Source organism: Lissotriton helveticus, chromosome 8, assembly GCF_964261635.1.
Source record: "Lissotriton helveticus chromosome 8, aLisHel1.1, whole genome shotgun sequence".
Taxonomy (NCBI): Eukaryota; Metazoa; Chordata; class Amphibia; order Caudata; family Salamandridae; genus Lissotriton; species Lissotriton helveticus.
This window is the reverse complement of record NC_136069.1, coordinates 39,103,197-39,119,342: the sequence shown is the minus strand read 5'-3', so window position 1 is coordinate 39,119,342 and position 16,146 is coordinate 39,103,197. Positions and strand designations below refer to the sequence as shown.

Below are 16,146 nucleotides of genomic sequence, written 5' to 3'. Positions count from 1 at the left end.
TACATACTTCTGAATGCAAAGATATGATCAGACATATGAAGTTGAAACTCTTCTACGTTTTAAAGAAATACACTTATTTGGATTTTGAAGATACCATATTCTTAGAAGCTTCAGAATCATCACACAGATGCAGTAGGGTAAGTAGACTTTATTTCCAAAGTTACAACCTGCGGAGGTCACAACAGCTCATCCCTGGCCAGCTGTAAATGCTGCCTGTTCTGGAACTTTGGACTCACAAGTGGAACATGCAACGCACTAAGTACAGTGCTCCATAATCCAGACATGAGACCAAAGCTCATTACAACACATATCATATTCTAACACGTTATTTGTTGCATGGTTTTGATGGAGCAAGGTTTCACATATATCGAAACTTGCTTGCTTGTACTCAGCTCTCTCTAAATAACCTGTAATATATTAACCAACAATATTTGCACAAACACAACAACATTTCTAGTATTTAGGGGAAACTTGCATATGTGCTTTTACTAACAGTAACTCAATTGCATTAAAATGGCCGCCGCAACAGGGGAAACCTTCTGTGCATGCGCCTGTCACATCTACGTGGCGTGACGTACTTCTATGCTTGGTGGGAATTCTTTGGTTCTGCGCAGTAGTGACAAAATGGCCGCTTTAAATTTCACATGCTAACGCTATGCTGCTGCTTGTACTAAACCTTGTTCGTTCTGCCTAATCAATAATGCACAAGCTAAAATAAAGTAATGGGGTTAGAGTAGAGATAGGGGGTATACAGTGTAATCATTTCTTTTTGTATTCTAACGTGTCTCTTTGACTTTGCTACTAGCTCGTATTTGGGCCTGAATATCCAGAGTGTCCCCATCTTTGTCAGCCCAGCGCAAGCGCATTACGTCTCAGAAAGTGCTGAAGCATTGGCACTGTACTACAGCCAAGACTCTTCTTACCCACGATGTGCCTGGGATCCTGCTCTGCTAACCTCTAGAAAGGAAGCAAGAAGACTCAAATAAATACAATGTATATAATTCGTATGACAATATTGTTGGGCGGAATAAAATCATGGGAAAATAATATTGTGGGTGGGGATTCAATCAATATGAATCTAATTAAAATGACCTCATCTCAGTATGGTGTGATGACCTCTCCTCGTCTTTCCAATCAATCACTGAAGGGGAACACATAGATTTGCAACATTTAGGGGTGGTACATTGCCCTTGAAATGGTATATCTAAGGTAGGTTTATATGGAGAATTTGTCCGACTTGTCCGAATAGCTGACCTGTCACTGACCCAACGACGGCTATAGGAGATCGAGAACTGAGGTGCTGGCAGAGCACTCTGTCTGAAAATTTGAGGTTATCGATTACCCATTCAGGGTACTAAATTGACTTATCCAGAGAGAGAGGGGGGTGTGACGCTGGCAATGCACTTTAGTGGAGGTCACCTGTCCTGAACTGCACCTGTCTTGCCCCGTGGGCGCCTGATTTGTCGGGTGCATGGTCCTGATATTTGCCCCAGCCCGTGACCAGGATTGGTCATCGCATCATTCTAGGTAAATATAATCCGTGTGGGATGTCTTTGTGCTATTTCTCTTTCTCACCCTTCCCAGGTACCAATCTCTTAAGGTGTTTGTAGTAATTAGTTCACAAGTAGGTTGATTTGTAAGTTGGTTTATTAGAACAAGTGCTGCGCAGCAGCTCAATCAGCCAGTAAATCATCAAAGTTCTAAAAAGACTAGAAAGTAAACCTAACAGAACACTACAGTGTTACTGTGATTTCTTGCAAACTTTACCTTTTAATAATCATATTCTTGCTCATTAAATTCATGATTTCTGTAATTTGGTCAAAGACTCCCTTAAAACTTGCATAGATAAACTTTTAACCCCCCCCCCTCCTAGAGTCTGTGGTTATTTTAGGAGGGGATAAATGTTTAAGTAAATACCTGTTTTATTCTAACTCCCTTTGATCCGCAGGATGTATAGCCAAGGAGACATGGATTGGTAAGTCATGGTTTACAGGTATAGGTCCTGAAAAGACCTCAATTTACTGATAGGTGAAAAAAGAAATCAGTTAAGCAGGATTACTAGTTCAAAGGTATGAATGTGTTATGGGCCCAGGTGAGTATGTTAAAATTGAGCTAGTGATCCCGCGCGCTCTATCAGTATACTTTTCTGGTAGCAGATAGATGGTTAGGGTTTAGTTAAGAAATAGGTAGTTAGTATTGTAATTGATTATTGATTATGTATTATTGATTGTGTATTGATTTTTGGTTCTATTTGATTTATATGTACTAACCAATGTTTGCTCGTGTTGTTAAGTGTTGTCTTGGAAATATCCCGGGATATAGAAAGCAGTTGGCAGAATAGAAGCCATACTGCTGCGAGGTTACTTGCCTTGAGGAAAGGTGCGGAAAGTTAGGTAAAACTCGAAGCACTAGTTAGGGATTATGTTTCTGGTGTAAAAGTGAGAGTGATTGGTAGCAAAGGAGTTCGCTGGTGAAACTTTGGTCCGAACACTCCTATTGGACCAGCAAGTTATTGATAACATAAGACTAACAACAGAAAATTACTTTAAAGAAAATGGTGAGGGCGAGACCCCCAAGCGGTAGTCTGGAATGCTTATAAAGCTGTTCTTAGAGGAACACTAATGGGTATAGCGATAGGAATAACCAAATAAAAAAGGCTTAAAGTATCACTATTAGAGGCTGACTTATTGGAGAAACAAGCGAGGCTCGATGTTACAGCCTTGGAAAAAAGATCAAAATACCTTGAAAAATGATATTTTGAAAAAGAAACAGGAGTTGGCTTTAGATCTGGAGGAAAAGGTAAGGAAGCGATGGCAAGCCAGTTCTCTGTCAAACTATGAATTTGGCGAGAATAGTGGTAAACTTTTAGCTTGGAAACTTAAAACCAATTCTAATAGAATAACAGCTATCCACAAGGGCAACAGTGGACAGATAGTAGAAGACAGAGAAGGTATTGAAGAAGCTTTTGTACTTTTTTCTAGTCATTGTACAAGGAAGATCTACAGTAGTGGATTCATATTTAAACAAATCACAACTTCTGAAGTTAGATGTAAACTCCTGTGAAATATTAAATTCAGCTATCAGCATAAAGGAGGTAATGGAGGCAATTAACAACCTGAAGAGAAGTAAGGCAGCGGGCCTGATTCTATACCTAACGAGCTCTACTTACCTTTGAAAGATTACTTAGCCCCTATACTAACTAATCTTTTTAATACCATCTTTCTTGAGGGCCGTTCAATTCCTAAATCGTGGAATGAAGCAACGATTAGCTTGATTTTAAAACCGGGCAAAGACCCCACTCATTGTGAATCATACAGGCCAATCTTGATTCTAAACAAAGATTACAAGATCTTTTCCCAGGTTTTATCAAAAAGACTCGCCTCCCTTTCTGGTAAGCTTATACATGAGGACCAGAAGGGCTTCATTACAGGCAGACAGTGTACAATCTCACCCATCAACTGATCGGAGCCATTCATATTGCAGCTCATGAGAAGGTTCCCCTTGTGATATTCACTTTTGACGCGGCCAAAGCTTTTGACCGTCTCAACTGGTCATACTTACAGAAAGTTTATTTATATAAGAATTTAGGTCAGAATTTCTCCAGGGTAATTGAAAATATCTATTCTGCTCCTATGGGGAAAATACTTATTAATGGAAGCACATCAAATAGTTTTCAAATCAAAAGAGGTACCAGACAGGGGTATCCACTCTCCCTTCACCTTTTTAATCTATATATAGAGCCCCTGGACAATGTGATTAGGACTACCAGAGAAATCATCCCATTTAGCTTCAATAGCTGGAACTTAAAAGTGGCATTATATGCTGACGACTTGATGATTTATTCTAGCAATTTAGAGGAGTCTTTTAACATTATTTTCAGCTTACTAACAGAATTTGGGGAAATCTCTGGGTATTAAATAAATAACCAAAAAAACAGAGGTTATGCATTGGAATATATCCTCCCCACAAATTGAATCCAAAAATAAAATTAAATATCTTGGGATCCAGGTCTCAAAGAACATTGAGGAAATCTCCCAGGTAAATTTGGAACTAAAAATCAAAGAGATGAGGAAACTATTAAAGTCATGGAACTGTTTATCCCTCACTTTTATCGGGAGAGCCAATGTGATAAAAATGGCTATCCTACCAAAGTTTACTTTTGTTTTTAACACAATACCTCTGGAGTTTAGCTCACACTGCATACAAAAAATACAGAGTGAAATTGATACCGCCTGCGCCGACGACCTCGCGCCACTAAAGAACCCTCCCAGCAGACCCAGAAGCAAGAAGGCATCCTGGTTCACCGACGACCTCAAGGACTCCAAGAAGACCTGCCGCACCCTCGAGAAAGCCTGGCTCCTCGACCGGACCACTGACAACATGACCGCCCTCAAACACGCTACCCGCAAGCACCACCAGCTCATCCGCACCACCAAGAAGAAATCCCTGAAGGAACGACTGGACAACAACGCCCACGACAGCAAAGAGCTCTTCACTATCGTCAAGGAGTTCTCCAACCCCAGCACCGGCACCAACGACATCACTCCGTCACAAGACCTCTGCGACTCCCTCGCCTCGTTCTTCCTCCGCAAGATCGCCGACATCCACAACAGCTTCGGCGCCCCACCCACGCACCCAACCGTCGAACCAACGCCCCCCACCGCCACCCTTCGCACTTGGACCACGGTGACCACCGAAGACACAGCCCGCACGATGAACACCATCCACTCCGGATCACCGACCGACCCCTGCCTACACCACGTCTTCAACAAGGCCGACTCCACCATCGCACCCCAACTCCGGAACATCATCAACGCCTCCTTCAACACCGCCACCTTCCCGGAGAGCTGGAAGCACGCCGAGATCAGCGCCCTCCTGAAGAAACCTACAGCGGACCCCACCGATCTCAAAAACTTCCGCCCCATCTCGCTCCTCCCTTTTCCTGCTAAAGTCATCGAGAAGATCGTCAACAGACAGCTGACCGCCTTCCTCGAGACGAACAGATCCCTCGACCCCTCGCAGTCCGGCTTCAGAGCCAACCACAGCACCGAGACCGCCCTCATCGCAGCCACCGATGACATCCGGACCCTGCTCGACAAGGGGGAAACAGTGGCCCTCATCCTCCTGGACCTCTCCGCTGCGTTCGACACGGTCTGCCACCGCACCCTAGTCCAGCGCCTCAGCAACATCGGTATCCAAGAGAAGGCACTGGAGTGGATCATCTCGTTCCTCGCCGGAAGAACACAAAGAGTCCGCCTCCCCCCGTTTCGCTCCGAGGCCACCGAAGTCATCTGCGGCGTCCCGCAAGGATCTTCACTCAGCCCCACCCTCTTCAACATCTACATGAAACCTCTCGCAGCCATCGCACGCCAGCACAACCTCAACATCATCTCTTACGCCGACGACACCCAGCTGATCCTCTCCCTCACCAGAGACCCCGACACCGCCAGAACCTGCCTACACGAAGGGATGAAAGACATCGCTGAGTGGATGAAGGACAGCCGCCTGAAACTGAACTCGGACAAGATGAAGTCCTCATCCTGGGATCTTCGCCCTCCGCCTGGGACGAATACTGGTGGCCCCCAGCCCTGGGCACCGCACCCAAGCCAACCGACCATGCACGCAACCTGGGCTTCATCCTGGACCCCTCCCTCTCGATGACCAGACAAGTCAACGCCGTCTCCTCATCGTGCTTCAACACCCTGCGTATGCTTCGCAAGATCTTCCGCTGGATCCCGACCGAGACCAGGAAGACTGTCACCCAGGCACTCGTCACCAGCCGACTGGACTACGGAAACGCCCTCTACGCCGGAACCACAGCCAAGCTACAGAAAAGACTCCAGCGCATCCAGAACGCCTCCGCCCGACTCATCCTGGATGTCCCCCGACGCAGCCACATCTCCAGCCACCTGAGGAACCTGCACTGGCTCCCCGTCGACAAGAGGATCACGTTCCAGCTCCTCACCCACGCACACAAGTCTCTCCACGACCTGGGCCCCAAGTACCTCAACGACCGCCTGACCTTCTACACGCCCACCCGCCAGCTACGGTCCACCAGCCTCGCCCTCGCAGCCGTACCACGCATCCGAAGAGCCACTGCCGGAGGAAGATCCTGTTCTTACCTGGCTGCCAAGACTTGGAACTCCCTCCCCATCCACCTTCGGCTGACCCAGGACCATCTCGCCTTCAGGAAACAACTCAAGACCTGGCTGTTCGAGCAGTAGCATACCCCTCCCCCCAAGCGCCTTGAGACCCTCCCGGGTGAGTAGTGCGCTATACAAATGGCATGATTGATTGATTGATTGATACCTTTATTTGGTCGTCCAAAAGTGCTAGGATAGCTTGAAACTAAGTCAGAAGAAACTTCGAGAAGGGATAGCAAGTCCGGATCTTACGATGTATTATAAGGCTTTTCACTTTAAGAATATAAGGCAACTTTTTCAAGTTTATGAGTCTTATTCCGTCTATTGTAAAGCAGTAACTAATCACGATCATTGCCTTTATAAGTTTGGCCACCAAAAGTACTTAAAAGAAATCAGGTTAAAGGTGCCAGGATCAGCATTTAAATTGTGGTCAGAGATAAGGAAAGTATGGAAGTTCCCGTATTATAGTCCTCAAGCACCGATATGGAATGCTCCAGGAGTCTGAAAGACTCATTAGCACTTCCGCTGAAAAGGGCTGGTATCGTCAAATGGGGAGATCCTTTGGACAATGGTAACTTAAAATCATGGGATGAGATACTGGAAAGAACTGAGAATGAAATATCAAGGTTCATATTTTATCAGCTGATCAAAAGATCTAAATTTATGGCTACAATATATTGGGAACCTAGAAGGTGAATTTCAGAAAGACCCTGTGCAGAAGGAAGTCGCAAAGTGGTACTGGGACTTGGTGGAGAAGAAGGAGTCCGACTAGGATATTCCAGATCGTATTTGGAAGAAGACTTTTCCGGCTCAAGACTTGCAACAACTTTGGCAAGTATCCTGCACTTAATTATGGCACATTATAATTTCTACACCTCTTTGGAAAAATCATTTGTTTACTTTACACAGATCTTACTGGACCCCTGAAAAGTTGTCAAAAATGAACAATCAGATGATGAAAAAATGCCCTAAATGTGGTGAGAGGGAAGCAAACGATACCCATGTTTTACTCATGTCATCTCCTTGATACATTTTGGTACGAAATTGGTAAGATCATTGATAAAAGCTTAGGGATGACTATCAAGGTAAGCGCTTTTACTATTATCTTTGGCAATGTGGATATTGAAGAATTAAGTATAAATTTAACAACAACAAAAAAAATCAGAAATCTCTCTTATTTACCTTAATACTGCTTGCTAGATGCGAGATCTGTATAAATTGGAGTCTTCCCTCTGCCTCTAGGATAGACGACTGGGTTCGATCAGTAAAAAAAGTTTAGAAATATGGACAGAGCTAGAGGGGAAAGTAAGCGCACAAAGCACTGAGATCTTTGGGATAAATATAGACGGTAGGGTAGGGAGGGATGTCCAATGATTTAACCAACGCGATTACAATCTGCATGAGTTTTATTTGGGGTGGAACAGTGTTACACTAACTCATGGAAATTGCTGGATTAAGGCATGGTTCTCACCTATCTTCGAGGGCATCTACTGTGAGGTCACCCTGTTGCTAAAACAACAAAGATTGCATAAATGAGGGGAAAAAAAAAGAAGCTCATAGGATTACTCCTAGTGCTCTGTTTTTGCAACCACCTCTAGCTCCGCAAATTGTTGTTGTAACAAGCTTTATTTCGATATCATTCATATATCTTAAAAAGCAGTACAAGATGAGTAAAAACAGTAAAAAGTTCAGTGCATAGATATAAACATACAATTCATAATAGAAAAAACATGGGTATTGCACATAAGAACAAGCTAAAATAGATATTTAAACGAGATACAGGAGCCATGCCCAACCTAAAAATTTGGCCAGGCCACATGCAAACAGGGGACGAGGGTCTGATCTTAAGATTCGTAAAGCCTCCTTATGCGATCTAGTACCAAGGCTCCTACAAAGAGGCTTCAGCCATTTGCGGCGAGGAGCTGCATAGGCTGGGCATTCGAACAGTAAGTGGGGAACTGACTCAGATCTATTCACACAGAAGGGACAAAAGGGAGTCGTCTGTGCTGGAACCTTCCAACTGGCAGTTAGTTTCCCCACTGGAAGTAAACCCACCCTGAATTTAAAGTATAATGCCCTGTCCCAAGTTTTTGAGATCATATCCAGATATGGTTAGCATAAGGGCACCTCCTTGACCATCAGAAATTCCACAGTTGTTTTGCAAAAGTTGGCCTTGCTATTTCTGCCATTAATCACCCAACTCCAGTATGACTTCTTCATAATTGACTTAGGCGGGTCAGATCTGCTAGACCAGGTATCTCCAAGACCCAGGTCGAAAAGGAGGCGCTTAACTTCCTTTAACCAACGAACCTTGGACCAACCGGGTGTCAAAAGAAGTTCCTTTAAGCCCTCTGCATAGCTAGACAGTTCTGGGACCCTCCAAATGCGTGCCCAAGAAGGGGGCGCAACCTCGCCAGATCACTAATGGGCCGAGTACCCGCATCTAAAAGAAGTGGGAGGGATGGTGTGCTATACGGGAGGCCCATAAGGTCTTTATGGAATTTATTTTCTGAGCAGGACAAAAAATCTACATTCTGCACGCCCCACAGTTCTGCCCCATACAAAGCTTTTGCCCTATAGATGTCAAGAACTGGAGCAATGGGTTTGAGTGATGAAGCACGTTGTTCCTTAAGGAGGGCCCCCACCACCCTCTTGTGGGTCAACAGCATCTTTTGGTGGTGGGATTTCCAGCTCATGGAATCGCAGAATGCCTAAATAATCAAACTCCTTGACCCTCTCGAGTGGGACGGAGTCCAAGGAAGGTGGATTGAGAGTCTTCTTTAGCGGGTTTAAAACCAGGAACTTAGTTTTCCCTGCATTGATAACAAGTCCCCTTAGGTCACAGAAGGTTTTAAAACTAGTTAGGAGACATTGCAGGCCAGCTGGACTTTTGGAGATCAGGAGGGTATCGTCTGCAAATAGGAGGGTAGGCATTTTCCTGCCAGCCAGGGAGGGTGCATCTGCTGGATGTTTTAATAGATGCTCCACCACTCCGTTGACATACAAGGAGAACAGAGTGGGGGCTAGCACACATCCCTGGCGGACACCCCTATTTACAGGAATGCGTGATGTTTTTTGACCCTGATTACCCCACCTGATCTGCGCAAAGTTATCTTCGTGAAACTTTATAAGCATGTTGAGTAAATATGAGGAGATACCCAGAGCATTAAGAACAGTCCAGAGTTGGCTACGTGGGACCAGGTCGAAGGCAGTCCGTAGGTCTATAAAAGCAAGGTACAGGCTGCCCTTGCCCAGTACAACCACTTTCCAGTAGATCATCATTAACCGGAATGACTGTTCAATGGTCCCCATGCCGGTTCTAAAACCAGCCTGGAAGTCTGAGAGGATTTGCTTCTCCTCTATCCACTGCAAGACCCTTCCTAGGACTACCTTGCCAGCCACCTTCTGTGTGGAGTCTAAGAGGTTTATAGGGCGATAGTTAGCAGGGTCGTCCCGACTCCCCTTCTTGAAAATCGGGACGACCTCAGCGCCCTTCCATGAGTCCGGGAGATTCCCACCATACAAGCCAGAATTCAAGAGGGAGGCAATGAGTCTCCCCCACTCTTCTGGATTGACCCGAAGCAGGTTGACTGGGATGCCATCTGGTCCCGCAGCCTTGTTTAAAACCAGGCACTTAATCGTCCCCACTACTTCCTTAGGCGAGAAGAGATTGTCCTCATTGGGTTCTGTACATTCAATAGGGGGCTGTGACAACATGCTAGTAACCAGACCCACAGACAGAGAATAGAGCTGAAAGAAGTGGCTAAACCATGCTTCACCAGTTATATTGCATGTTAGTAAAGAGTCCACATGTCTTTCCCTTGCTCTGAGCAAGTCCCATAAGCCCTTGGAGTCTTTCCTAGAACTAGCCACCTTTAGATCATTCCAAAACTGGGTCTCGTGCTCACCCCTTGCCCTAGATATAGCCCTTCTGTAATTTTTCCTAGCAAGGCTGATCTGGCCACCATCCTTGGCTTTCACTGCTTTAATTAACTCCCGTTTGGAAGAGCGGCAGGCAGAGGAGAACCATCTCACGTTGCCCATAGGTCCAGCTCTTGTGTTACCCCTCGTACCTGCTGGGCGAACCGTGAACAATTCGCCTAGCGCATTGGTGATTTCAGAAAACAAGGTTGGAACATCATGCTTACTGAGTCCCGGAGAGTGTAAGCGCAGCATAGCATTAGACATTATGGATTTTGTTTCTAAGATCTTTCCCTCATTAACAGCAATTTTGTTCCATTTCAGCCACCTGCCACAATTGGAAGGGCGAACTTCGTGCGTTGTTTTCCATACATGTGAGATTAGGGCTGGGTCCTTACCCTTCCAGGGAGTGGACAGAGTCAAGGCTAAGGGATTGTGGTCACTGTCAATAGATGATAGGACCACCATGTCTATCAGGTGAGCCCAGAGCCTGTGGTTCAGAAGTACATAATCAATCCTTGAGGAGTAGCCCACCCTGTTGAATGTGTGTGCCCCAAGGGAATCGGACTTAGATCTACCATTAGTTGCCCTAAGGCAATGTTCCAAGCAAAGGGCATTGAGGTCTATGGCACTTTGGGTCCAACTTCTAATGGGTGTGAGAGTGAGGGGGAGAATACCTCTCCTAGCATCATCTTCACTGGTGCCTAGTATATCCTCACTAGCAAGTTGTTCAAATGAACAATTAAAATCCCCGGCTAGTAAAACAAAGCAATGTGCATTACAAGATCCAAGTTCCTCCTCAATTCCTGTGAGTGCTAGCATAGATGTGCCACCCCTTGCCCTTCTGACATAGATATTGAAAACTTCTAGCTTCCTCCCCCTAGACCCTTTAACTGAAATTCTCTGCAGGTCTGGTGATTTTGTTGGTATAGTCCTGATGTTTAAACCCAGGGAGATGCTAGCCCAAATTAATAAACCCCCAGACGGACGGCCTTTACCACCAAGTGATTGCACCGCGGGCACAAAGTAGGTAGAAGAGCCCACCTTATGCCGCGGTTCCAGGCACCAGGTTTCCTGGAATAAGCAAATCCCGAAGGATTCAACAAATGAATTCCATTCGGGTATGTCGATATTCCGTGCAAGGCCCGCTACGTTCCAGCTGACCACCTTCAATACTGCACCTCCAACATCCCCTGTTCCTGGCCCAAGGACAGTCACAGGGGGTCAGTAGTGGAGCTAAGATCCCCAGCCATAGGCAAAGGCAGAGAGTCCCCCTCGGTGGCCACCGGGAAGGGCTGGATAATCTCTGCCCCTGAGAGTGGCATTAATGATAAGTTGGAACTACTAACAGGAGTGCCTTTATTACGAGTTACTGCATCCAATGGCAATAGCGCCGGGGCAGTCTCAGACAAGCTACATGGTGCGTGGGCGGCACTTTGGAAAGGGTTCCTCGTCACTTTAGTAAAATACTTTAAGACTGAGTTGGGATCTAGGATGCTGGACACTGTCCTCCCTGTGCCCATTTCTGATCTTACAGGTGGGGAATTCCCTATAGTGCACCTAGTTGACATAGACATAGATTCAGTGCTCGACATAGGGGGTGTATATTCAGGGCCAGATGGGGGTGCCATTTTCATAGGGAGTCAATCCACCTCTTCTAGGCAACCAAACCTATTAAAGGTTGGTGCCCCGTTCCACCATCTATTGGTGCCTTGCCAGCCATCTCTTGGCCCTCTCCGAACAGGGTTTCGGACCAGTGACCAGTTCCCCCCGTGGTTTGGGCTTGGCCAAGGAGGGTAGAAAAAAGTGAGTGGTCTAACTATAATAGACGGATTCTCACCACATGCGTTCCATGAACATATGTGTTGTACCGTAAGTGGGTCTTCGAATGAGACGACGATGCAATCACCTGGGATGGATTTGGGTGATGGACCTACCCAAGGAACCCTTCGCACCATTAAGATATTGCTTCTCAGGTGGTTAGGTAATGGCCTATTTGCATTCAGCCAATGAATTACCTTATTTTTATGTGACCAAAAATGTTCTTGGTATTGGGTCTCAATTACAGGAACTCCAGCTAGCACCACAACATACGGCCCTGCATCTGGGGGGAGGTCTATAAACCCCCCGCGATAATTCTCTATGATTTGTGGCCCCTGTGAGTTTGTTCGATGGGCCATAGTTTCTTTTGTTCTCCGGGCAGCAGCTTCTATTAGGGGTGGTATTAGTTGTGCAGGGTGATGTTTAGGAGCCTTCACTGGGGGATTGGTGACTATGGGATCGTAAGGCTTTGAGCGTGGTTTGGGTATTGGTTTAGTCGGGGGCGGTGCTGGTGGAGCAACAGTAGGTATCGATGCAATTTTATCAGCTCCCGACGGGATGTTGGATTTGTTTTCCTTTAGGCTAAGGCTTGCTAACGTTAGAATACTCTTCTCCACCTCGAGAAGATGGTTTTCTATGCGTGAGAGTCTGAGTTCTAGGGGGGTTAAGAGCTTTTTTAAAGTCTCCCATACTATTTTTAAAAATTCCTCATCGCTTCCCTCTGCCTCACGTGTGGATACCCCAATCTTTACAGCACCATTTTGCGGATCATTCTCCCCTTCTAAAGTATCTAGCTTGGCCTCATCTATGGTCGAGCAGTTCTCATCGACACTTACATGCGCCTGAGCTGGGACTCCGTCCCCACCTACCCCACTAACTGCAGTAGGCTATCTATCATTAAAATATTGTGCCCTAGCAACTTTGGCCTTCTTCCTAGAGTAGGCAGATTTTGTGTTACGTTTCCTTTTTTGTACTACATCCTTATTGCTAGCACACAGATTCTTCCCATACAACTCAGTGGTTTTAGGAATTCTTTCAGAAGGTGACCCCAAATCTAAGGCAAGTGCATTCAACGTGGGACTCTGATTGGCATGGGAAGGGGCCAGCCCTGGGGTTGGTGACTTGCGCAGGTGAGGTTGAAACTATAGTATGATGGATATCCGCCTGTATGATAATTGGCCGCGGGCCAGCCAAGCGCTCGGGGGTTTTAACAGATGCAATATGGCCCAGGGATGACTTCTTTGACATAACAAGATCCTGGGACAATCTTCTAGCTGCATCTAGTTCTAAGGAGACTCTTTGTTGCATTTTAGTAATTTCAATATCAATGGCTGTATTGGTCCTGGTTATAAAGTCATCAAGGGTCCCATTCAACATATTCCCTCCTTTAGCAGCCCTACTACGGCTTACACGCGAATACATGGTTCCTGGTGGGCCCGTAAGGGAAGAGTGTGCAGAAAAACTCTAGCAAGCAGCAGGGTTGGCAACAAGGGGGAGGCCCAGTCCAGTCCCTCCTGTCCTCGAACGGCCTCAAACGGCCCGCCCTTTGCCCGGGCTTCGCACCGCGCTTCGGCCCGCGCGCGTCCCGCGAGCGCGGGCAAAGGTCTGATTAAATACCATACCATGGTGGGCGTGGCTTCCGGGGAGAGCGGGCCAGGTGTCGTGAATTGGCCTCGCAGGGACTCCTGGTCTCTGGAGTCCCTGCCGACGTGCTCGCAGCCCCGTTAAGCCTCCGCAGCCCCTGGTGCATTCACAGTGAAGCGGGACCCGCGAAGCGGGTCCGGCGAACAGTTATCCAAGGCAAAGGTGATCCGGTGGCCTGGAACAGGTCAGTAGCAAGGGACCTTTCTTCCTGCAATATCTCCTCGTGAAAGGTGTACAAATTGTACATGAAACTTCACTAGAAAAGGTACTACAAGAGAGAGAGAGAAAAGCTTTAAACAAACAGCGTAGTGAATTAATTCAGAAAATCTCTCAATTAAATACAAGTCCTGAAGCTCTGACAATACCAGTGACTATAGGTCCGGTAGTTCCCCTATATGGAGATAAGAAAGCTAGTCCTAAAACTCCCATTCTGACTACACCCATAGTGCAGCCTAGAAAAGAACCCTTAATAATTGATGATCAAGCAAGCGAGTGTGAATCAGCAATTTCTCTGACGGATTTACCTATACCAAAGCCAGTGAATGACTCAATCATAAAAATTACTCCCCAAGGGTCAAAAGATGTACAAATTGTGACATCCTCGGGAACGAGAAATGCAACGGTAGTAAGTCCGGAGGAGATAGACAGATGGGCACGAGACATAGAAAAGCCAAAATCACAGCCAAAAGTATTGGACATATTCAAATTAAGGGTTGAATTAGAAGAAATGATTGCAGGAAATGTAGTTTTGGACAGATTGAATACATTCAATGAAGATGAATTGTTGTTTAGATGCAGAAGTATTACTCGAAATACAAAAATATATCATGAAAAATTAATGCATTTGGCTAATGAAATGGGAATTGAAATTGGAAAATCAAAAGTGTTACAGAGACCATATAGAGCTGAATTTTCTGACAAACATTTAGAAAATATGAATGTGTCAGGACGTAATTTACAGATTAAAGAGTTGTCATTGTTGCAAAAATTGGGTGATCTAGACAAATGGAAAGCTAGATGGACAAAGAAAAAAGAAGGGGCACAGGCAAATAAAACTACATCTGAGTATTTACTAAAAGAAGCAGAAAAAGTCGAAAGGTTGTGTCCGATGTGGGAAGTGCCAGGAGGAGGTTATGTACATGTCCCATGGTCCCGACAGGATATTCTATCATTTACCAATGATTTTCCAAAGCTTGGAGAAAAACCTGTTGAATGGCATCGGCAAGTCGAAAGGTTTGTGAAAGTATTAAAAGTATTGTTGAAAGATTTAGATGGATTATTTGACATTGTTGTTCCAGCTGATTTGTGGTCAGAGTGCAAAATAACCATAGATTGGCCTAGTGACGAATACCCTAGAGACCCAAAGACAGGAGCCCCTTCAGGAGAGGTGATGAAGAAATACAATCAGGTGATAACTTACCTAAAAGGAAAGATTCCTCCAAAAGAGACAGAGTGGACTAAAATCGACAGAACCACCCAAAATAAAGATGAATCTGTACATGCATATTATGAACGCCTCTTGCAGGTATTTAAACCGTACAGTGGTCTAGAAAAAATTGACAATAAGGATATGACACATTTTATTTATCGTTTTGTGTCTGGACTAAAACCTCAAATTTCCCAAAAAAGAGCATAAATTGTGTTGGCAGGCAAAGCCTGTTGACGAGATTCTCAAGTATACAAAATACTGTGAGGATGAAATTGATAATAAATTAGAGGAAAAGGTAATGTGGGCTCAAGTGAAAATTACAGAGTAACAGGAACTTCAGTTAAGTCTGCAAGCAAGCAATCAGAAGAAAGGGGAAGGCCAAGGGTATGGAAGTGGAGGAAAACCTAGAGGGAAAATGAGTAGAGAAGAGGCAAAGAAAAAGTTTCCTTGTCATGGATGCGGAAAGATAGGGTATTGGAGAAACAAGTGTAAATTAATACAGAATAATAATGTCCAAAATCAAAATTTAAATCCACAGACGCAGAATGAGGTGTTAATGAGACAGGTAATACAGACTCAGTTACCTCAAGCCCCCATGCCAGATTTTGTGAGTCAACCAAAATACAGCGTGGACACCGGATTTCGGGAGGGAAGTTGTAAGAAAAATACGGTAACACCACAGTTGATTTTGCAGGTCACATTTTTTTAATGACGATGAGTACTGACGGGGGGGAAGAGGATTGCGTACTTGGCGCATCCTTGCCGGTAGATTAATCAGGTCCTTTTATGAGGGAATGGTAGAAGGAAATTATGTTACCTTTTTGTTGGACACTGGTGCTACCCGTTCTACTGTGAGAACAGCAGACATCCCAAACCTACCCCTCTCAGGAGAAGCGATCCAAGTAGTGGGCATTTCTAATAAACAAATTAGGATCCCTGTTACAGAACCTAGGGAAGTTTGCATTGGCAACTTTAGAGAAATGCACAAGCTAGTGGTGTGTGACTCTAGTCCCGTAAATTTGTTAAGGAGAGATTTACTGTGCAAAATGAACTGCACAATCTTTTGCACACCCAGTGGTGTGGAAATACAAACCCCAGATGAAGATGGAGTGTACAAAATTATGTTAGCACAACAAGAACCAGAAGTTAAAGAGATGTGTCTAGAAGATTTACTAAGAGAATTAAAAA

The 16,146-nt window shown here is 45.2% G+C and overlaps 1 protein-coding gene across 3 annotated transcripts in view; it reads right to left on the bottom strand.

Annotated features, from left to right (window-relative positions):
* LOC144772298 (uncharacterized) overlaps positions 1-16,146 on the bottom strand; it is a 92,071-nt gene that overhangs the window by 34,806 nt on the left and 41,119 nt on the right. For 2 of the 3 annotated variants that reach the window (XM_078656525.1, XM_078656526.1), the window contains exon 2: positions 924-957. The exons of the other annotated variant lie outside the window; for it this stretch is intronic. The gene's annotated coding sequence lies outside the window, so the exon portion shown is untranslated. The remainder of the gene's footprint in view (positions 1-923; positions 958-16,146) is intronic. 3 annotated transcript variants of the gene reach the window in all.